This window comes from Lissotriton vulgaris, chromosome 6 (genome assembly GCF_964263255.1).
Source record: "Lissotriton vulgaris chromosome 6, aLisVul1.2, whole genome shotgun sequence".
Lineage (NCBI taxonomy): Eukaryota > Metazoa > Chordata > Amphibia > Caudata > Salamandridae > Lissotriton > Lissotriton vulgaris.
This window is the reverse complement of record NC_141694.1, coordinates 1,795,084,101-1,795,109,214: the sequence shown is the minus strand read 5'-3', so window position 1 is coordinate 1,795,109,214 and position 25,114 is coordinate 1,795,084,101.

Here is a 25,114-nt window from a genome sequence, read left to right as displayed (position 1 = left end):
GATTGACCTCTCAGTTGGTGCCACTCCCATCGCCTCCAAAGAGATCAAAGCGTCCAAAAATCCTGTTAGAACCCCCCAGAACTCTCCAAAACAGTGGTCCTACTTCTCTCCAATCCATGTAGCAGAGATAGTCAAACTAATCTCAAACGCCAAGCCCTCATCTCCCACCCTGGATCAGCTAACCCCTCAACTGTCCAAAGACTTAAAGCTTGTTCTTTGCCCCATTATGGTGCAAGATCATCAATAGTTCACTGAGATCCGGATCCATACCTGACTGCCTCAATGTAGGACAAGTCACGCCATTGCTAAAAAAAACAAGTCTATACACTGACAATCTAAATAACTTCTGACCTGTATCGAACCTTCCTTTTCCATCCAAAATCATGGAAAGTTGTGTTCTACCACAGTTGACCCAACACCTGGATAATATCAACCTACTAGATCCCCATCAATCGAGCTTCAGAAAGGGTGGCAGCACAGAATTAGCAATCCTCAATGTCAAAGACGACCTACTCAAGTCACTGGACTCGGATCAATGCGGCCTGCTCATCCTCCTAGATTTATCGGCCTCATTCGGTACAGTTGACCACAAATTACTCATAAAGGTTCTAAAAGAAAGGGCCGGTCTCCAAGGGTCGGTCGCCATGGATATATATATATATATATATATATATATATATATATATATATATATCCATACATGAGTTTGCCTGTAAAAAGAAGACACCACACAGCTGAGTTCTGTATCTTGCTCCTTTATTTCAGCGAAGACAGTCACAGGGAACGGCATCGCGGCACAGGTCATAAACCCTCCTGATGCGTTTCGTGCTCTGAAAAGCACTTTATCATGGAATGCTGGGGTTGTGGTGTTCCAAAACAGCATAATCCGCTCCCTACATATGAACGATTTCTCTCCGCCCCGCGTGGCGTTGCCTCTCCTAAGGCCTGATGGTCAATGTAGTGCATGCAATTTCCCTCCAGTGATTTGCTGAGTTCAAACACCAAATTAATAAATCAAAATACCAAGTGGGTCTGCACACTGATTGTCGGTCTCTGTGTTGCCGCTCAGTTCGCTGAAACGCACTCGTCGACCCTTTGCACTGAGCCCAGCGGGGTCGCTCTCGCGGCTCAGGCGGGGCCGCCACAGATCCATACACGAATTTTCCTGTAAAAAGAGGACACCACACAGCTGAGTTCTGTATCTTGCTTCACTCACCACCAACTGATCCGAAAAGCCAAGAAAACAGCATTCAAGGATCGACTTGACAACAACGCCCACAACAGCAAGGAACTTTTCAACATCGTCAAGGAATTTTCCAACCCCTCGGCCAACTCCAACGACATCACCCCCTCTCAAGCCCTCTGCGACTCCCTAGCTTCATTCTTCCACAACAAGATCGCAGACATCCACAACAGCTTTGACAACCATCCCGGAAACCAACCCACCCTACCATCTGCTGACCATCTTCCCCCCGTGAACACCCTCAACGCCTGGAACCCAATCTCCACTGAGGACACCATCCGCCTGATGAACTCCATCCACTCAGGATCCCCCACAGACCCATGCCCTCACCACATCTTCAACAAAGCAGACTCCGTCATAGCACCGCACCTCCGAGACGTCATCAACTGTTCCCTCAACTCCGCTACCTTCCCAGAAGACTGGAAACACGCTGAACTCACCGCCCTTCTGAAAAAACCAACAGCCGACCCCACCGAACTCAAAAATTACCGCCCCATCTCGCTTCTTCCATTCCCGGCCAAAGTCATCGAGAAAGCCGTCAACAACCAGCTCGCCGCCTTCCTCGAAGCCAACAAATCCCTCGACCCCTCACAATCTGGCTTCCGAGCAAAACACAGCACTGAGACCGCCCTCATCGCAGCAACAGACGACATTCGAACTCTACTGGACAATGGAGACACAGTCGCCCTCATCCTCCTTGACCTCTCCGCAGCCTTCGACACAGTCTGCCACAGCACCCTTTTACAACGCCTCAATAACATCGGAATACAAGGAAAAGCACTTGAATGGATCACCTCGTTCCTCACCGGAAGAACCCAGAGAGTCCGCCTTCCACCATTCAAGTCCGAGGCCACTGAAGTCATCTGTGGAGTACCACAAGGATCCTCACTCAGCCCCACCCTCTTCAACGTATACATGAGCCCCCTCGCGGCCATCGCCCGCCAACACAACCTCAACATCATCTCTTACGCGGACGACACTCAACTGATCCTTTCTCTCACCAAAGACCCCAGCACCGCGAAAACTAACCTACACGAAGGAATGAAAGAAGTTGCCGAATGGATGAAACAAAGCCGTCTGAAACTGAACTCAGACAAAACAGAAGTCCTCATCTTAGGTACATCCCCCTCTGCTTGGGACGACTCCTGGTGGCCGGAAGCCCTCGGAAAAGCACCCATCCCGACAGACCACGCACGGAACCTTGGCGTCATCCTGGACTCTTCACTCTCAATGAACAGACAAGTCAACGCCGTATCCTCTTCCTGCTTCAACATTCTTCGCATGCTCAGAAAAACATTTCGCTGGATCCCCTCAGATACAAGGAAAACAGTCACCCACGCTCTGGTCACGAGCCGACTGGACTATGGAAACACCCTCTACGCAGGTACCACCGCTAAACTCCAGAAGAAACTCCAACGAATCCAAAACGCCTCAGCCAGGCTCATATTAGACATCCCACGCAACAAACACATCTCGGGTCACCTTAAAGACCTCCACTGGCTACCCGTCAATAAAAGGATCACTTTCCGACTGCTTACCCACGCACACAAATCACTCTACGACATCGGACCAGATTGCCTCAACTCTCGACTATCCTTCTACACCCCCTCCCGCCAACTACGTTCTTCCAGCCAAGCCTTCGCCACTGTACCTCGCATCAACAAGACCACCATGGGAGGCAGATCCTTTTCTTACCTGGCTGCTAAAACATGGAACTCACTCCCCGCTTCCCTTCGCCTCACCCAGAACCACCTAGCGTTCAGAAAGCAGCTTAAAACATGGATATTTGACAAATAATCCTCCTCCCCTCCATAAGCGCCTTGAAACCCTCTGGGTATGTAGTGCGCTATACAAATTTCATGACTTGACTTGACTTGACTATTTCAGGGAAGACAGTCCCAGGGAACGACATCGCGGCACAGTTCATAAACCCTCCCGATGCGTTTCGTGCTATGAAAAGCACTTCATCATGGAATGCTGGGGTTGTGGTGTCCGAAAACAGCATAATCCGTTCCCTACATATGAACTATTTCTCTCCGCCCCGCGAGGCGTGGCCTCTCTTAAGGCCTGATGGTCAATGTAGTGCATGCGATTTTCCTCCAGTGAGTTGCTGAGTTCAAACACCAAATTAATAAATTAAAATCCCAAGTGGGTCTGCACACTGATTGCCGGGCTCTGTGTTGCCGCACAGGTTGCTGAAACAAACTTTTCTGCCCTTCGCACTGAAATGCCCAGTGGCACCCCAGCAGCACTGCGCTGCGTGGCATAGCTGCTCAAAGGACTGTTATTCAGGCACTGTTCAGATCCAGATTGGAATATGGCAATGTGCTGTACCTGGATGCGGATTAGACCTCGACTCACCGTTTGCAGATGGTTCAAAAGGCTGCTGCTCGGCGGCTCTTACTCTTACCTCGGAGTGCCTCAGTCTCCCTTCTGCTTCGGGAACTGCACTGGCCCAGTGTCTCTAAATATATTGAGTCAAAGGCCTTGTGCTCTATGTTCGAGGCCAAACACGGATTAGCACCTCGGAACATTCAGGAACTGGTAACTCCCTATTCGCCTACTCGTCCTTTGAAATCTTCGAGCCATGCGCTATTTTCCATAATTTGGTTTCATCTAACACATTTGCAGGGCCGCTCCTTTGCCGAACTAAGTCCTAAATTGCGGAACTCTTTGCCTGCCGCTCTTAGGAACTGCAATTCCTTACTTGCTTTTGGCAAGAACTTGAAGACTTGGTTATTCTAGTGGTTGGTCTGGGGACAAGCTGTCTACTTCTATTCTGCTCCGTCAACCTCCTGGGGTAGCTGTGCGCACTACAAATCTTTCAAAGAATAATAATAATAATAATAATAATAATAATAATAATACCAAATAATAACCCTGCCCATTTAACAAGTTCCTCTCTCCATTTAGATACTCTGGGACCCCTGTTGGCCTTCCAATGCATTGTGATTTCCCGCTTTGCAAAGATCAAAGCTAAATCTGTGTTTTGGTGGTTTTACATTTGGTCAGGTGCTGGAACCCTCCTTATAGGCAGGCGATTGGACAGCAAGGAATTGCACGATGATTAATGTCATTAAGTCATTCTATTTCCTCCTCCCAAAACCCAGACAGGGATGGATAAGCCCACCCCATGTGAAACATCTCAGCCCCACGTTCACCACTTCTAGGGCATGCCTCCTCGGCTGTCTGGCAGAACCTAATTATTTTGGCTGGGGTAAGATACACTCTGTGTAGAAAATAAAAGGTAATCAGCTTACACCTGGCACTTCTGGACACTTAGATAATGTGTTCCAGAATTCTTGTTCAGTCTGTTTCTAGGATCTGGGTTTTTAAGTCTTCCTCCAATTTCTCCTGAAGATCCACTTGGGGGGAATGATATCTGCTCCTATAAAGCCCCTAATTCGACCAGTAGAGGTACAAAGCAGCTGGCTGCTCTTGTGTGCAGGGGGTCAGTCATTCTGGTCCCCCAATGCTTCCCAATCATCTCTGCTACTGCCTTATGTAATATGAGTTGTCCTCTTGGGAGTCCGAACTCCAGGCATAGGTCTTCAAATATGAGAAGTTCCCCGGGTCTAAAGTGATCCGCCATCCAGGAACGTTTTCAATACCTCTACACACCTAGGGTGAAATAGGAGCACATGAGTCTTGTAAACACTTATACCAATTAGCTGGACATAGGCTGCACAAAATTGGGTAGAAAATTCATATGGTTGACACCCTCCACTATGTAAACTATAAAACAAACTTACATATTATTTGAGATGTCATCAGTGATGTCATTTGAGATGTCATTAGTAATGCCATAAATGATGTCATAGAACATGGCATGTGCAATGTCATATGTGAGGTCGTAAGCAGTTCATGGCGAAGGTGCAACATATAGTTAGTACTGCTAAGTATCACTGGTGAATTTCTGTGTTTTTTAGGTCAAACCGTCAATGTTGTCACTGACAAATTCAACTAGCTATAAAGTCACTTTAACTGTTGTTTTTTTCAGTGAATAAGACATAACATAGGGAATCGGTTTTTAACGCACCCAATTCCACATGTTTTACCTTTTTTCTAGGCCTTCCCACCCCCGATAATTTCTTCAAGAATTTATTAGGGGAATAACTGCGAGGCTGTGATATTATCACACAACTCTTAATTCTGATCCCTGTAGATCCAAGTTGCACAGTGATCAGAATCTAACCCTTAACTCGTAATGATGGCCTAAGTACCTCAGGTTCGGCAGCTTGGAAGCGTTGTTACATATTTTTATTGCATGCGTAATTACCAGCAAACATACATGGTCATTCCTCAACTCTTCAAGCAAGTGTGGTGGAAAGTAGCAATAGAGTCCTGCCTTCCCAAGCTGAGCATTAACACTATGAAAGGGAGGAAAAGACACTGGGGCATATTTACAAAGCCCTGCAGCACTTTTACGCCTCAGAGCAGTCATTTTTGTGACTGAAGCTCTGGAGCACAGTGTGCCGTCCCATATTTCCAAGGCCACGCAAAGCCACCATGCGTAGCTTTTCATGGCCGTGTAAATATGGAATAAGGCAATGCTTTACTCTGCGTGGAAGGGGAGATACAAGGGAGTTTCTGTGGGTGTTCCTACGCAACACCCTTGGTTTTTGACACTGTTCCGTATTTACAACATAGCGTAAATCTGCGCCAGCGCCAAAACTAACGCCTTCCTAAAGCAGACTTATTTTTACATTTCTCGTCATTTTTTCCGCTTTTCATGTGTGCTTCATTCTGCAGCACACATAGAACAAGGAACACGCCTCCTTTGTTTTTGTGCCTGTACAAACGCAATCATGCCAACAGCACAGACCCCTTTGTACAATGTTGCAAGGGTACCTGCCCTGGCACTTGGCTGCAGTCTGTGGACCGGCGCTGGCAGCAAAGACAGGAATGTGCCATATCTTGTAGATACGGCGCACTGCTGCCCTTTTCTTATGACATAGGGCAACCCGGCTACAAGGCGTGAGATGCTGCCCTACGCCAATGCATTGTAAATATGCCCCTCTGTTACAGTGGCCTCAAAACAGTGCCAGTAAGTCCAGCAAAAGATGGGTCTTAAATATTATTAGAAAATCTCTGCAATCTTATGTGTGCAGTTATGTGTGCATCGAATATTTCTATTTTGTTGACTATTCTTCACATACTGGGACAGGCTTCCTTACCTCATCGCCATGATCAGGTATATTTAAGCTTAATTACATACTGTAATAAGGATAACCACACCACCAAATTAAAGCAGAGACAAGAACAACTTTTTAATGCCCCCCAAAATATAAGTGCTTGCGTTTTTTGGAGGTCCTCTGGATGTTTGAGTCACTTCTCAAGTCTATCACTCATGGGTGTCAATTCAACAAAATGCCAGGGGCAGTGGAAGTGATATCATATGACTTCCCTGTGACCCAATGACGTCACAGGAAGTGAAATCATTTGATCTGACACTGAATCCTCCCAAAAAGTGATGTTGTCTGACCTTAATCCCGATGAAATTACAATAGCTGACAATGCTGATTTTAAGATACTCTTAAATGCACAATTATATAATGTTCTTTTTTTTATTGTAAAACAGATTATGTGTTTGTTGAAAGAGGAAACCACAAAATAACTCTGGGAAGGCAAATTACTTATACCTCTTTATTTAAATGTGTCCGCAGTATCCACCTTTAACACAAAATGTATTGGAAAACTACAGAAATACACAAAAAGATGTAAAAACATTATTGGGTTTGTCCTCCTATATTTATATATGTAGATCAATGTGAACAACGGTATTGACATAAACTGTTTCTTAGCATTATTAAGGCATTTTGATCAGCATCGCTTGTTTATTCAAACACATCATATTCTAAATGTTTACAATAAAACACATATTCTACATCTTGTTCAAGTATATGAATTTTTGATTCCTTTAAACATTTAACTCAGCGGGGCTTACATTGCACAGCTGTATACTTATTTGTTTTTTGCAGAAAGTAAACAGTGCACATCACAGCACTGTTTACCTTCTGCTTTGTTCTTGGCGTTGCCTTTGCCACCTCTGAGGCCAGGGGTTGTAAAGACACTGCTAGGGGTCGCAAGAAGCAAGCCAGGGGTCACAGTTGCAACCCCTGGCCACCCCTTAATGATGTCTGTGCTGTAACTTCCTGAGTTGTGTAGATGGAGTTACGTGGCACTGACAATGTTGCTTATGTAAACCCCCTCCAACTGGGCAGGGCTCTTTGTTCTAACAGTGCTAGAGATAGGTTCACTGGTGTAGTTGATCTGCTACTTTACTTTTTTTGTCTGTCTGGCTGTGTCAATCAGGGTTCAGAGGCATCCCCTTCCGAGAAGGAATTCGTTTTTTTCTTTCTTTCTTTTCCCATGCAAGTGGAAGGGTCTTCCATCTGCTCCCAGCCCAAGAAGTTGGCATTGAATTAAGAGATGAGGGTTTTCTTCACTTTCCTCTTGCTCAATTCTTCCTTTCCTCTGCTTCTGATGCTACCAGTTCCGGTGGTATATCTAGACCTCACGTTAGAAGGGTCTTTCTAGAAGATTTCACCCAGCACAGTTTCCAGCTTCAGTCCAGGCGAGAGATCAGACCATTCTACTTCCTTGAGCCTGGCACCAGAATTTACCCTGTTTGCTTCCAGGAGGCTTCCAAGGGCCATGTTCTTGATTGGTTCTCCTGATTCAAGGGTTTCTGCTGCAGTTTGTGCATTTTAAGGTCCTTCCACTTTTTGAGCTCCGTTCTTTGACCTGCGGTTGTTTCGTTGACTGACTATTTGGTGGTAGTATGGTTCACATTAGTTGGGTCACATGTATATCATTACATCGCATGCGTTTACAACGCATGTGATTACAACGCCGTCATTACTGGAACCACGTTGTTACATCGCAGTACATTACAACACAAGTGGACTTGCTCTAGATGGCGCGCTGGACTTAGGAATAGTATAATTTACTATTCCAACTCCAGTGTGTAAAACAGTAGGGATGGTGTTGGAATAGTAAATTATACTAGCGCCATCTAGAGCAAAACGATGTAACGACTTGCGTTGTAAAGTACTGGATGAAACAACGCAGTCATTGTAAAGGTAATGCAATGTAATGTTAGGGTTGTTTCCTGTTGGGTCCTGCATGCATCACTTGCAGGTCCTTCTTGGTGTCCATGGCAGTCTGTTTGGTGGGGGTTAGAGAAGTTATTTCCACCTCTGAAGCAGGTATTCTTACTGTCAAAGGTGGTGGTGGTTTTTGGATGTCCCTTTCCGTGAGTGCTGGCTAGGTTCTACTGACTGGCTTTACATCTTGCAGGAAATTGTTTCAACCAGGGGGCAGGACTGTCTCCTTGCTGCAATGGGTTGTGACCATTTTGGGTTAGAACTGAGCACACTGTTGTAAGGAGTGCCTGCAGTGTAGTTGTTTCCTAGATTCTCGTGTCGATAATGTTCATAGATGGGTGGTTACAATCAGCCAATTGACATCCATTTCTTGTTTAGCTTGTTTCCCACCTAAAGTGTGTCCAGTTCTGGTCGGATATTGTAGTTTGTGGGCTCTATCTCAGATCATATCTTCGTCATTGTTCATGCCCCATTCTATGGGGAGTCCTTCCTCTTTTGCGAGTCTTCTCAGGTCAGGTTCAAAGAGGGGGGATCTGATATTCCATCTTTTTGGAGTTCTTTTTGGTTTAACGGCAGGGTAATGTTGGGTTTGGTGCCCTTTTGTAGCCTCTTCAGGTTTGGGCTTTTATTGTTGCATCTGCTCAGTGTCTGTGTGGAATATGTGATGTTACACCACGATCAAAATGTTAGCGGTATGTAACATTGCCGTTTTTACAACACAAATCGTTACAATAACTTGCGCTGGAGGGCGCTGGACTTAGGAGTAGTAAAATTTACTATTCCAACACCAGTCTACGTACAGTAGGGAAGGTGGTGGAATAGTAAATCTTACTATTCCTTAGGTTATAGCGCCCTCTAGTGGAATTCGATGTAAAGCTTGCGTTGTAAAGCCAGCGTTCTAAATGCATCACGGTGTAAACACCGCAATGTAAAGGATGTTTCCCGTCTGTGTGTGATGTTGCCAGGTTTCAAATGTTCTGGTGGCCTGTCTCCACCATATGGCTAGGGTACTCCCCATTAGGCAACGACAGGAGAAAGAAGGTTGATGCAGAAGTCATGTTCTAATCACTTACTCATGATTACAGAGAAACGCAGATAGCACGGGAACTAACCAGATAACATGAAGCTCAGTCATTAATCTTACTTAATTTTCTCTAGCTCGTGTCATTGGCCCAGCCTGCCTTCCCATTCGGTCGCTAAGTCGGGCTGATGGCTGGTCTTGGTAATGGTACAGGATGACTTCTGCGAGGTGGTCCTTGGTGTGCCAACAAGGGAAGGTGAGTGGATTAAAATAGTATGTTTTGATAAGAGGAAGGTGGCAACAGAGTGTCTGTCGGAGGATGACAATGAGTGAAATGAGGAAGAATCGACTCAGTGGAACAGAGTTACTTGTAAGTACTTAGAACAATAATTGGGTATGTAAACTCTGACAAGACAAGTTTGAAAGACACAGAATGATTCTAAAAACCTGCACATGCAGTGCCTGTAGTATTCATGGGAAAAATATACTCCAGGGTAATTCCCCTTCAGTTGGTATGAAGCAATTCCCACAACATTTGAATGATCTCTGCCTGTTCTTCCTTCCTTTTCCTACAGATGTCCTCTGTAGTTTCCATCAATGGTGAAAAGATGCAGCCATTTGCAGCATCTCAAGGACAACTCTAGGATGGGACCTTTACTGTCGACTCATCAGTGATGTAGCCGGGGAGTGGGGGGGAGGCGGTACGCCCCAGGTGGCACTATTTTGGGAGCAGTTGCACTTCACGTGAGATGAGCACTTTCGGCGAGCACTAGATAAGTGTTTTTCTTTTTTTCAATTTTGTTTTCCCTCGTCGTTGTCTGTCGACTTGCCCCTCCCTCCCTCACTCCCCCGCTTTTACCTGCAGCGGCTGTCATTGGGCGGCAAGCTCGGAGACCCACCCTGGTGGCAACAGCTCTAGCTCTACCACTGAGACACATTGTAATGCTAGAACTTCAAGCCCCGATAACCCAAGTCCTCCGTGGCTCCCCACCACATTCAGGGCCAGATGTAGGTAATCTCAATCTACCTATTCTTAAATACCGAATCATACCGATTCGGTAATTAAGAATAGGTAAATGGGATGTAGGTAATTTTTCGTAAAAGATGACCAAATCGGTAAATACCGATTCAGTAATTGCCATTCATTCCTATGGGCCTCCAGGCCCATAGGAATGAATGGCAATTACCGAATCGGTAAATACTGATTCGGTAAAAGGGGGAAAACATTGAAGGGTGGCAGGGTGTCACTTTGACACCCTGTTGCACCCCTCAATTGCGTATGGGTGCACATGTGGCACACATACATGCCCTAGGGGCATGTATGTCTGCCATATCGCACTGTTGGAAAAGCAAAAAAAATGCTTTTTTAAAGGTTTTCATTATTTACCACCAACTTGTAGTTGGTGGTAAATAACAAATCTTTAAACTGAGGAATGCACCAACTTGAGTGCTCCCTACATCCTGAATTCAGTAATTTACATAATCGGTATGTTAAGAATTTGGTATTTTACTGAATCCTAAAAAAATGCCACCTACATCTGAAAAGCCCAATACCGGTCAGTAACGGCCGAAATTCGGTTATTTCGGCTGTTACCGACCAGTATTGGGCGACCTACATCTGGCCCTCAGTTACTAAGATGAGATGCATTGGGGGCAGAAAAAACAGATCTATCAGCTTTTGTTAAAAAAAATGGTTGAGTTTAAGTTCTGTGCCGAAGGAATAGCAAATCCCTGATCTCAAAAACCTGATCCGTAGAATTGCTTGTTGGGCTTTTGGGCCTTACTCTACTTCTGAAGAAATTATTCTTTTTTGGATCCCTCAAAATGCACGTCTTCAAAGCAAGGCTGAAGCCGTTCTCTGCAAAGGTGAACACAGGCTTGTCTGTCTGTTGAGACATCAATGGCGTCTGAGATTAGCAAAGCATATATTTATTGAGTAGACAGGCAGTCTGTGAATGACAGAAATCAATGCCCTAAGCTTGGATGTGCTTTCCTGAGTCTTTCTAATGAAAGACTTTTGTGTCAATCTGACAAGCCTTCCAAACTCTTTCTTCTGTAAGTACAGCTGTAGCATATATAGGGTGTTCCCGTGCCGGGCGGAAATTAGGCGCTAAGCAGGTTTTGATGCAGGTATTGCATTGCATTTTCTGCCTGCCACATTTTATTAGATAGTTACTAATTTACAGACACATTTTTGCCTAACACACTTCTCACTTTCATGGTGAGGCACTTAATTGCCACATTGTTTGTAGTTTTTTGTGAAACTACATCTCATGGAAAAAACATACTTATATATACATATGACCAGAGAATGTGCTCAGGGTCAGTCCTCTTCAGCCATTGGCTTGTTTGTGTCTGATCCCTTCAGTCTCTGCTTCCTTGAAGAATCTCTTCAGGTGGAGGCAGTAGAACAGCAATGGGAGGTCTACAATGCTCATCGCCAGCTTGCATGAGGTACATAGGACGTCCCACATATACACGCCCCCTGGGTCGGACAACCCTATAGGGCGATCTGGTGGTGCCAGAAGGCTTGGTCTGCCAGGTCAGTGTGTGGGCCACTGTGTTGATTGTTTGTGGATTATTTGATGGCCAATGGGACCGTCTATACTATTGATTTTCCTGATATTACCACAAGCATTGCCTGCAGCAAGCACAAGTGCATGCAGTCTCCCATAGGTTGCAAAATATCTATCCAGCGTGTCTTAACAGGTTCAAAACTGAGCTGATTTGTAAGTGGGGGCAATTTATTTTGCTTATGATTCGCTGTTGGGGCCCACTTTTATTTTGGTGCTTTGACCTCTTTTCCGTCCATGTCCGACTCTGGATGCCGACAAGCTACTATTGTTTTATTAGCAGTTATAAAGAACAAACCAGGTCTAAACAGGTTACACAACACTTAAATAGGATCAAGTTGCAGTGTTCAATTTTATGGTCCGACTTAACAGTGTAACTGTTGTCAGACAATCATGTAATCATCACTAGAGAAGAGCTTTAGCTCTGACCAAATGTTAGGAGCCAGGAGTACATGTTTTGATTGGGCAGATGTTGTGTGCTTCCACAGAAAAGTGCTTGCCCTCCACAGCTGTGATAATTTTATTTATCCAGCTGCCTAAGCTTGAACTTTCAGGGGCAAACACATGATACTGGAATGCTACTAAAGCGCCTTAGATAACTCGGTAATTTATGTTGTTTTTCCTCTTGCAGCAGCACAAATGGGAGGAGGGCTGTCATTAACCTACATGGAATTTTAGGTCTGGCTTGACAGTGTAACTGTCACCTGACCTTCTAACCAACACCAATGTTATTCAACAGTTCTTTGATTCCACACAAATATATATCTATTTCTATGCTATTTACTTGCAGTGTTTCATATTACCATACAACATTCCTTCAAAGTCAGACCTAGTGGCATTGCCAATGCTTGTTTTCCCACGGGAATACCTTTGATTTGCACACGGAACATAAACGTAGCCACAATTAGCGAAACAGAGAAATCTTTAAAGAGGTTATTTATATACACACAGCACCACGTGCTGTAGGATTGCTATACCCATGGTCTTCTTCGTGCTTTCATATCCCCGAGGCAGGGTTTCCCAACCTTGCCAAAACATCCTTAACCGCATGAGTGCTGCAGCTTTTCCCGCTGTGCGCTGAAAATTAAAAAACCTGCGTTACATGACAAAGCCAGCTCGTCATGCGCACAGCGCAGGTAACGCCCATGGCGAGCTGGCTTTGTCATGAGCACTGAAGGGGTTAATCCATTTACTTTTAAATGCAGCAGTCTCCGAGCTGCAGGAGCCACAAACTGCACCAGACTCGCTTACTGCTGCAGTGCAAAGGTCAGCGAATAATTAAACCTCTTCATTTCCTTATCTCTCACTGTTTCTAGATCTCTCTGCGTCTCACTACCTCTGACTTCTGCTTTTTAGGTCGAGCCTATAGATGCGCATGCGCTGCTATAGGAAAATTACCTCTTGCAGTTCACCAGGACTTTTCACAAGCTCGTGCTTGTGGCAATTTTTACTAACAATATTTCTATTGGTGTTTGTGTGTGTCTTCCTTAAAAGACAACATGCAATTGAGTAAAGACTGGTGCATGTTGCCTTTCCCAGCAAATGTAACCGCCCACGGCCTAGGGCCTGCGGTTACGTGCAGAGCGGCATCTGTTTCCAATTATCTCACCTGCGTCTCGCGTTTGCGTTAATTAGAAACAGATGCCGCCTTTACAGCACCTCTCAGGACTAGTGGACAAGGCACATCCCCCGTTGGCTGCCGCCGAATCACAAACAGCAGACTCCTGCTCTGCTGCAGGACCTCCTCTCATTTGAGGTAAGTCCTCTGTCTCTAAAACAAACAATGCCTCTGAGCATGGTGCCTGGAAATTCCTGATTTGGCGGCATTCATTTGTCGCGCGCTCATCCTCTCCGACACAGTACACTTCACACACCAATGGCTGCTGTAGTGTAATCCTGGGCCAGTGGACAGGCTCTAATCACTTGGAAGGTCTCACACAAGCACCTTTCCCATTCGCAAATACAAATCCTTGCCAATAATTGTATAAATGACTGCAATTGCCTCCCTAACACTCCTGCACCCACTTCACATGTCGTTCTGCGTGTCCCTAAACCTGTCGTTTCGGCCACCCAAACAGGGACCTTCCACATATCTAAGGCCAGGCACATCTCGGACCACAAACGTTATTTTAGGAGGGGCTGGAAGGTATCTTGCACAGCAATGGATAAAGTGAGGGTGGCGCAGTCAGCCACGGGGTACAGGAACAGGGGTGTGGCCAGCCACTGAGTGCAGGGCTGTCTGTGCACCGAGCACAGTTTGTGCAGCAGACAGACCTAACTGTTAAGTTCGGTCAGTACAGGATCTGAACCAACACCGCCCCCTTGTAGTATAAGAGGACACCTTCGTCCATTATTTTGGTGTTTAGCACATTTAGCAGGAGAAAAGACACTTCATCAGTGTTGAGCGCTGTTCAAAGCCGCAACCACGGCTGACAATAACAGGAACACATCTTCTTATAAGTGGCATGCCACGCGCACACACTGGCATGCAATGTAATCTCTGCCACCCTCAAGTAATGAGGAAGCAGAGACAGCGCTGCATTGGGGTGACTAAATTCACCCCATTTCGCTCGAGATGCCGGGAGTAAAAAACGTAACATCTCCGCCTAAATGTTATTCCTTCACTTGGTTTCAATATTGTGATCATAGGCAGGGCACAAGTCCTAAAAAAAGAAGTGGGGGGACGCTGTCACCGGAAGTGACGTCACAACAGGAAGTGACGTCACAAAAGGTGGCTTGCACCATAGGGATCATTGCCTCCCCTCGCTCACCCCTTAGATGTGAGCAGTGTGCTGTAAGCTCCCCGCTACTCATCCCAGAGAGGCCAAAGAGTGAAGTTAAGCTGTTTGGCAGGGGGGACGGCGTCCACCTAGTAAAATAAGTGGGGGGACGCCGTCCACCCTTGTGGTACCCTGACTCGAGCCCTGATCATAGGGCCTTTTATCTTGAGGTCTTTCCTCTCTCTCTCTGTCACATCTATAATCACCCTCCTCCCATCTATCTGTTTCCTCCACTCTGTCACTTGACTGCCCTCTCTTTCCCTCTCTAAACATCAGCACCCCCATCTGCCCCACCCCCCTCCCCTCCTCTGTAGTGCTTCTGCCACTGCCGCCCGGCACCTGGTGTGTGTGTGTGTCTGCCGAGCTGTGTGCGCGGAGCTCCCCCCATCCTCCTGCCGCTCCTTAAGAGTCGCCCCCAGGTGTGTGTGTGTAGTCCGAGCTGTGTGTTCAGAACTGCTCTCACACCCCCTTCTCCTGCCGCTCCTTGCAGTAAGCCCACAGGGGTGTGTGTGTAGTCCGAGCTGTGTGCCACATGCCTTCTACGGTTACAGCGCACACAATCCTTCTGTCGGACAGGAGTATAGTGCTGCATGCCTCTGCACACACCTTCTAGGGTTGAAGCTCTCACAATCCTTCTGTTGGGTAGGAGTCAGGGTTGGATTGGGATTGAAAATCGGCCCGGGCACGCCCAAAGAAAAATCGGCCCACATTTGCATAATAACTCCTCAAATCAGTGCTTTGGCGTAATCTTATAAAAATAAACTTTAGGGGGGGTTAAAAAAAATCATGCGTTAGTTTATACTGGTGAAACAAGTGAGGCCACTTCTACTCAGGCCCTCTGCCCCCGCTCAGTATGTGCAAACATTAATGGCCCGGCCCAGCGAGACAAAGGGAGTGACACCGCTGCCTGTTGCTAAACAGAGGTAATGAGCGCCCATCTGCCTCTAGAAGGCCACTCAGACACCCACTGGGCCGCTGGCTGTATTCGAACAATAGAGACTGTAGGAAGGTGGATGTCTGACTATGGTTACCCCCAAACCTTTTGCCTGGTGTTTAGCTGGTGTTTGACATAGTTGGCCTGGGATCCTGCTATTCAGGGCCCCAGGCTGATTGCTCTCTCCTTAAAATGGACTCCATGTACCTTAGGTGCATACACAATTGGAACTGGTTCACCTTATAGGCCCCTGTAACAGTGTACCATAGGTACCCAGGGCATAGGTGTTTCCAAGGCCTACCAGGGGCTGCAGCATGTATTGTGCCACCCCTGGCCTGGCCTCCATATTTGACACAACTGGCTGATCACTCAGCTGGGGTAAGTTGGTGTAATCACCTCTTACTTAGGTACAGTATGCCTGTGCCTAACCCTAAACTGGACACATATGTTCCTATCAGCCACTCCTATGGAAGGCCTCATCCATCCTGGAGGCAGAGTGCTTGGAAATGTGAGATGGTGCTCTAGCATGAGCTGAGCCTGTCTGCAGCTGTCGGGAACCACTCCCTAAGCTGTTCCGGGATATTGCCATACCATATACTCTTAAGTGCATTATAATCCTCGCGGTTAAATGCTATCTTTGGTTTGGCTTTATCAAAACATGTCGAGTAAGGTGTCATACGAATTGGAATACTATCCCCTCAACAGTTCTGTCGACGGGGATAGCATTCCACCCTTCTAGAGGGACACGACATGTGTGTAGCCTTAACCCCGGTTAAAGTTAACCAGAGCCTCAGCATCACAAAATGGATGCTGCCACCACAGACACGAGTCTGGCCTCCTGCTGCTGACCGAAACTCGGCAGATGGTGGCCTGGACAAAGGGTTTCCTGCCTTGGGAGGCGCGAGCACCACCCCAGACAGGGTTTTGGGTATTGGGTAGGACAGGGCTGAATAGAATCAGACATGCCCGGGGCACACAAGGTGTCCCCGTGCATAGGCCAGTCCAAACCGGTCCTGGGACTTTCCAGACCCAGGCTTGGCGCGGAACTGGACAAAGGAAAGGGGGTGTAACCGCCCCCTTCCTGGTTCCTCCCAGAGGAGGGACCTAGTAGGTGATCCACCCCTCAGATTGGGAATAAGAGTGGGAGCAGTTCCATTGCACGGCAGATCATCCTGAATCAACTTGAAACTAAGAAGACGACTGGACTTCGACATTCTGCTGCTCAGAAGACTGAAGAGAATCTCCCTTGTGGCCTAGGAGTGGCAACCCTGTGAACACAGGTACCAACCAGCAACTCAATGTCTGCTTTGCCGCCGCCTCCCGCCGGAGCCCGAGCCCAGAGCCCGACAAGAACCAGACTCCCAGACCTCTCAGAGCCCGATCCACAGTCCCTGCAAAGAAGGGACCCGTGGAGGCACCGAGTGACGTGGGACCGGACCTCTTGGAAGACACTCGAAAAGCTGACTGCGCAGCTTCTGAGGTATCCTCGACGTTGTGCTTTGGGGACTGAGAACCCCCACCACCGAGCAGCCCTTGCACCGAAGATCAGCCCTCCAGGATCTCCACGATCTGCGTGCGGCCCTTCTGCATTGTGCCACTCGACGCGCCATCCCGGCCACTAGCCACGTGGTCAGCGGCCATCTTGGCGACAAAACCGATGATTTACACAGCAGGTCTGGTTGCTCCAGACCTACCCAAGCTCCTGTAAAAAGGAGCACTCGCTCTGACCTTGCTGGTCCGAGTGTTAAGCATCTTTCAACTTCTGCGTGGCTTGCATTTGACAAGGCCTGTTTGCTCCGATCAAGTTGCCGACACAGCCAACAGCGAGAAGCCTGCGTGGGACAGCTTGTGACCGACTCCTGGACGTCCTCAACCCCGGGTGTCCACGTGGCTGCAGAGAGAAGCTACCCGACAACGCCTGTTTGCACCCGACATCGCCTGGTTCCAATATCAAGGGCGAGGCTAGACGAGCCCGCCTTTAGGGCCCGGCCCCCCGGCCCACGCAACGCCATTTGTCAGCATAGGTGGCCGGCCGCCCTAAGGGAGGCCGGCCAGAGGAAGTGCTTCCAGGGCGGGAGGTGACTCACGTCCGGTGGGGGGCGGGGGCAGAGGCCGTGACCTATTTAGGTCAGTAACAAAGGGATCTCAGCCTCTTACTTCGCCTGGCACCGGACCTGCTCGCACCCTGCTGGCCCCATACTCCTCGCCTTAGATTAAGACTTTAACTTTAACTTTTTTTCCGCCCACACCGGAATGACCCCTGGACTGCGCCTCGTGGTCTCAACTGCAGCAGATTCGGGGCAGTCGGCGCGGATGGGATCGGCGATGGAAAGCGATGGCTGAATTTAAAAAGTTGGAGTTTTTGAAACGAGCGGCCGGCTCGGGAGGTGAGGTGTCGGGTGTTCCTAGGGGCCTCGGGCAGCCGTGGGAGGCGGGGAGGGTCAAGAGAGTAGATCGCAGCCATCTCCTACCTCCTGCGGCTGCCAGGGGTTTGTCCTGAAAAAATGGTTTGGGCACGCTCCGACACTTTAGCTCTCGACCCAGGGCCCGGGGACGGGAGCAGGAACGTTGCCAGCCTCATTGAGAGGAGCGTCTGGTTAAATCGTAAATCACTTTTATTGGACGCACTGTGTTGGGGTTTGGCATTAAATCTCACTGGATCTTTTATTAAACATATCAACCAATTTTTTTTACACGCTACAATAGCAAAGTACATAAAACAGGGAAAGCGTTGTCCAAGCCATCCACTTTCTGCGTATTAATTACTCATTTGGCTGTGCTTGCACGATATATCGAAGGGTTGTGGGTCTTGTTGGGAAAACCTTTGATCACTTGTTCCGACAATGTAAGAATCGTGATAGCTGGCGCGCTTCCAGTGATATGCCCTCACCGGTGTGGCGTGGGCCAGTGCTGTCCTTTGGCTCCTCTCTGATGTCGCAATCTGCCCCTTCTTGGTGCCGGCCGGAGATATCCGGGACCCCTGTGGCGAGTATTGCTTGCCAGGGGGGGCAGCTGTGTTTAAGCCTCTGGCCAGGGAGGGTTGCTTGTGAGGGCCTGATGCGAAGCAAGGTGTGGGCTTGTTTCTCCCCGACATATAGCAGAGACAGCTTGTGACCTTTCTGGGGCTGGGCAGGAGCAGCGTGTGATGCTCTGCGCCCTCGTCACCACGGTTATGTCAAGGGGGGCCTCCCTCCTAATCCCAAAGGTCGCCCTGGGCCTAAGTATATCTCATTTTTAATTATAGAATATGCATACAATTCAGGACATTTTATTAATTTCAGCCCAAAACACTTTCAGCCCCCCCCCCCCTTTTTTGTGTTGCCTAACTAGCATTCTCGTGACACACCAATCATTAATGGTTTGCTGCATTGTGCCTAATACCTCGGATCTCCCTATAGAAAGGACACACTTTAATGATACTCGATTTACAGATCTCAGAAGGATGAAAGGCTGAGTTGGCGCTGCCAGGATTTATTCTGGTCGTTTAAAGATCACACCCCATCTGCATTAATTAAGCCCTTTGATTGGCTGCTTTCCTGCTCCAAATGTGCTCACATAAGTAGCCATTCATTATAGGCTAGAATTCAGATTCTGTATTATAACGCCCATGCTGCTCTTCCTGCTGTTTTGAGCTTCTTTAATGTTGCAAGTTTTTTGTTTGCTGATGCATTATGAAACTAGGTGTGATCATATGAGACAGAAATGGTGAGACTTCACATAAGAGTTGACAGTATCACTTTGACAGATACAATATGCGTTGCTGGTTGCAAAATGGATAAAGGGCTGTTTAAAGTGAAAGTGAACTTGATCTGTCCTGGAACGACAACCACTGAGTTGTCAGCTACACATACCGCGTTTCTATTAGGTACATATATTAAATATCCTTCATGGCCTGATGTTGATTCCAGTTAGGGATGGGTAGCACTGAAACGCTGTTCTAAAACACAATGGGTAAGGTCTGCGGGTGCTAACATCAGCAGGCATATTTGCACTTAATTTGCATACCTAATTCTCTTTTCGGAACAAAGCATTGCTGTCCATTTCTACGGCCTTCAGAAAGTACTATCGAGGCGCTGGTTATTACATCAGCCGCTGATAATTACGGGAATGCTCCTTTCGAGGCTGTGATTAATTGTAATCAAAACGTGGTAAATGTGGCCAATTTCAGATGAATGGATGAACTGAACAATGAATTAAATATTGTGGTCCCTCGCATAGCGCTAGCCTGCCGCCTGGTTTCATATTTCTACAGGTACCAGAAAACATATTTACATCAGCTGTTTAGATAATAGGTTCACACAATGCTAGGATCGTTATGTAAGGAGATATCAAAGCAGGCTCACGGCCTCACCCAATTAAAAATAGAATCGAAGGTTTCACCAGGATTATACTTCTCTTCATTTCTGTCATCAACATATGCTGACTGCTACCTTTAAGGATACTTGCGAATTTAATTCTCACACGGGAGGGTGTGTAAATAAGTTTGCGTGTGAGTGTCTATATACACAATCATGTCTTTCCTGGATGTCAGGGCAGGTGTTGTGTGGTTGGAATAGTGCAAAAAGGGGTTAGACCAGCACGAGTGACCAATATGGTCACTCCAGGGTAGTTTGTTCCCACTTCGAATCTGAGGTGCTGTTGTGCAGGAATCCATTTAAACTCTACGTTGGCCTCGTGTTTAATTTTCCTTTTGTTGAGACTAAGGATACAGCTAGCTGTTGTAATGTATAGATGTTTTAAAATGTGGCTGCCTCTTTATTTTGCCATCTATGGTTAGTTAAAATGTTCCTTATACTGTTTTGCACAAATTTCTAAACAAAGAATGGTTATGCACTGCACCAGGTTCTGGCTTGGGCCGGCATTACGAGTGTCCCAGGAAGCGGACCAAGATGTTCTCACTCACAAAAGTATTAATACCAGGGGTACAGACAAATTAGAAGTCCCCCAAAAGAAGTGGGGAGGGGAATCAAGTTAGACAGTATGCAAGTGACTTCATTGCGCATGACATCACACAGAGCACATAACCTCTTGGAGTGTGACATCGCAGAAATTGGCACCAAAACCAATGACCCCACAAGAAATGACCTTCACAAGAAGTGACATCAGAACTTAAGACCTTACACATATGTTTCCGGGAAAAAGTGGTTAGGCACCATCCAACCGGGAGTATCTCAGGAAGCAGAGAATATCGGACTTATCCCTAGTTGGGCCCAGATGGTCCTCTTAAAAATAGGGAATTACAGGGGGAATATTTAAATATGTGTCCGATTCCATAGGTAAATCTCCGGGTGTGACTCAGTCCATATTTTCATTAGGAGCGTAAGCTGCACAGGGAACAAAAGTGAGAGCAACACTGGGTAGGAACCAGCGCATTTTGATGCTGTTGTGCCTCCACGTGAGTTGCAGTGCCGGGCAATTGAAGAAATGGAACCCACCAGGACTGTGACTGTATTTTCAGGCTGCAGCACCAGTTATTTCCTTATGGTCCTCCTCCGAGCGTAAACTGGAGCATCGCTGTTGTGGTCAGTGATAATTTTATCAAGTTCCATCAGGTACAGCACAGTTGTCGCTGCTTCCGTTTTCACCACTTCCATGTCTGTCGACTTCTTTTCCACATGGATGGGCAGATAGAATAGTTAAAGGCAGTTCATATGTCCAATACATTGCAAATGTGAATCTACTTAACTCCATTAAGCAGCCGGTATGTGCAAATGCAAAAAGAAAGCAAACTTAACTTATACCAAATAGACCCACATAAACTGCAAATAAAAAATTAGATTTTACGATTCTGAAGGTCATGTACTTTTGCCTCTATTCGTGTTGCCTTTCTAGTGCAGTTCTGCAGCTTAAGCAAATTGCACATTTAGTGTTCAGCTGTCAACATTTGCCCCCCTCCTACAACTGCCTGTACCCCTTGTGTCACGCAATGTGTAGGCATTTCAGAGGGTGCACAATTGTAACGCATCCATTCCCCTGCATTACAGTTGTATTCACAGCAAGTATATGCGAGTACATAAAACTCATGCAAGGGGCAGATGTATCAGTTTTGTTGTTCTCTGACAACACCAGTATCGAGTATACAGTCTGCACTGCAACTGATGCATTCATTCTGTGTATGCCCCCCTTTTTTCTAAAGCCAAGAACAGGCCATATCCACTTCACTTGATCATGTGCCTGATTCAAAAACCATTATTGGTACCTTGCCCAATGTATGGGTGTGGGAAAACTGCGACAGGTGGTGCTTCATCGGTGGGTGCCGAAACATTTTGCACTAATGGACGTATGACCTCAGTGGATTCCTGTACATTGGGGTCGTCAGCCTGAGCAATGAGGGGCAGGTTTGTCGTCTGACACAGCTGGAAAAAAGGGGGATACTGGCGACCCACTGGTTGTATCTTCATATCCGGCCTGGGTGGCTATGGCTGTTAAATGATGCTTGCAATTTGGTCATGACTGTGCCTGACTTTTCCATTTCTCTCCTGTGCATTAGGGTGCCCTGCCAAAGTGGTAGGGGGAATGGGGCATTCGTCCCTGACGGTCTAAGAGGTGCCGCTAACCGTGTTTGCCTGGCTGGGAAGTGGATTTCCATGGATAGAAATTGCATGGTCAGGTGGTATGATACCATGCGGGGTGGAGCGCCGGGTTGTGCTCAGCGAAGGGCCGCCTGTGTCGCATAACACACCAAAGGGTTTCCAGAGAAGTGTTGTATCACAAAGATGGACCAAGAGCGGCGAATATCACGGTGTGAATATGTCAGTGAGACGTCTCAATGGGGAGTTGGCAAAGTTGTGCTCAGCGAAGGGCCACTTGCTGCACCTCCCACACTAAGGTGATTTCAGGAGCTGCAATGTGTCACCATGATGGAGTCCATTTATTTGCCACTGGTACGGATACATGGAGCAAAGAGATATGGTCTTTTGTACTGAACTTGTCGGAAGGGGGGAAGGGCGACGGACCTGTGGGCCCTAGTCACCCTTGTGGCGGAAAAGAGACATTGGACCATTGATATAGACTTACAAAATGGACGGGAGTACGCCTTGCGCACTCCCTAGGCCAGCACTGAGGGGAGAGAAGGTAAGCTCTCCGCAGGGGGATGGAGGCCACCGGTTGGGGAGGCTAGGGCGACAGGTACGAGCCTCCTGGGATCCTGGGCAGCCTGGTGGGCGAGAGGTGGGGCCCTGGAAATGGCGGACAAGGACCCGAGGGCTGGGGCCCATCACTCAGGGGCGCAGGTGGGTTGCACCTTGCGTGGGCATCTCGGCCAGGGAGATGCGAACCAGAGGGCCCCTTGGTGCTGGGGGAAAGAAGAATATTTTAAGAACAAATGCAGCTTTAATAATGAACAATGCAATTTCGATGATATGCTTCAATAATAACTGTTGATAATGTTTTATTAATGTTTCTTTATGTTAATCTTCTATTGTCATGTTTATGAGTGTTGTCATTAAACATGGCCTTTTGTACACCCACCTTATCTCAAAGTTTGATTAATTGGTGGGTTGGGCGGGCGTGGAGCATGCTGGAGGATCCGGGCCCTATCTGGTTCCACGGTAGTCACTGGCTAGTGACTTTGAACATTGTCCCCTCTGCTTTCAGGTCTTCACAACTTCAGATCCACCCTTGGATCCACCGGAACTCTTCACATCGAGCCGCCTGCAGCATCTTCAGCTCCAAGCACCAACGACCAGCGTGACGAAACCCGACACTACTTCGCCCCTGTGCACCCGCTTCCTGGGGGTGAGGTAACTCAGCTCCGCCGGTGCTCCTGCACTGGTACACATCTCAAGGGCCTGTGTCTTAAGTTTCAGCTCCGTAGGTCACTCGGAAGGTTCCTAACTTTCTAACTTTGTACTTTTTACGCACCATAGACTTTGCATTGGAAAGTGCGTGCACTTTGAACACTGCTCCCGAGTCCCGCGAGCCTTTCCCGACTTAGTCACTGCTAGTCTCGAATAGCTCCAGCGATTCCCAAGGCCCTAGGCCTGTTCCCTTTCCTATTGGTATCTCTTATACCACTTTCTTAGTATATGGTTTAGGTGGCCCCTAGGGCTCACCCATATTGTGCAACTTTTGTGTATTTTAAACTGTCTTGTGATTTAACGCTTGTGCTTCTGTGCTCATAAAGAGTCCAGGGGATTTTATAGTTAATAAATCAATATATATTTTCAATATATATCTGTGTGGTGTCCCTTTCATTTGGTATTCAAGGGGGTTGTGTATGGTATAACAGCTGGCTTCACATGCCTTTCAGAGTTTAGCCTAAGACTGCTTTGTCCACGTTACCACTAGGATAACTGGTCTACAAGGTTGAATTACAACCAATCATCATAAGGGTTGCATGGCATGGTACAAAGTGATCACTAAGAATTAGTGAGCATTATATACCAGGCCAACTTCTCACATTGGTCAGCAGCGGATTGGGATCTGAGCTTGCTGTTGTTTTACCATTACAATCTTTGAGATTATCATTTGAAAGATCATACAGGTACCTGCTAGGTACATATAAAACAAGACTAGTATACTTAAGTTCTACTGAACTTAGTTGTTGTAGAGCAAAGGGAGTAGCACACCCTGACTACAACTACTAGATAGGTTTAGTAGGTAAACACCAGTGTAGGTAGATTGCAACACATCCACCCACACTAGAGCAATGTCTGGAGCAGAGGGTTCCACTGGGAATGTCTCTGTTGAGAGTGACCCTCCAAGGGCACCATCCAAATTTGCTATTTTCTCCTTTAAGGAATTAAGACAGCTTTGTGTCTTAAGGGGTCTGAAGACAGGGCCTTCCCCTACTACAGACCACCTAAGAGAGCTCTTAGACCAGTCTGAGACTCTAAAGCCCTCTAAAGCAAACCCCACAGGGAATACTGAAGGAGGCCTTCCTTCAGAGGATGACACTGTAGACACCCCTGTCCCTATCATCCTGGTAGATGAGGAAGCCCCCATCACTGGAGCTCCTCATGTAGATGAAGAGGAAGAGGAAGAAGAGACAGAAGAGGGGGGGGAGCAGTGAGTCAGATGTTGACAGAAATAGTCAGGTGCTGGTCAGTAGACTGAACCAGGCTAACTTAAGCCTATTTGGGACTGAATCTGGTAACAACCCATTCAGACCCCCAGGTGGACTTAACCAGAAGCCTAGGAGGAGAAGGACTCACTCAGGTGACTCTAACAACGCCCATGCTTCTAGAGGTTCTCATGGTCACTCCAGAAGGGAGATGACTAGCCCTCAGAGAAGGGAACATGAGGCCAAAATGAGAGAGGCTGAATTGAGGATCCAGAGACAAGAATTAGAAGTTGCCCTGGCCCAAGAGAAACTTGCTAGAGCAAGACAGCCTAGAGAGAGTGGATTAGGATCCACTGGTGGCAGCACTATCCAGAAGGATAAAGACAGGTCCTTTGATACAAGAAACCTGAGTAAGATTGTGCCCCCCTACAAAGCTGGGGATGATATCCA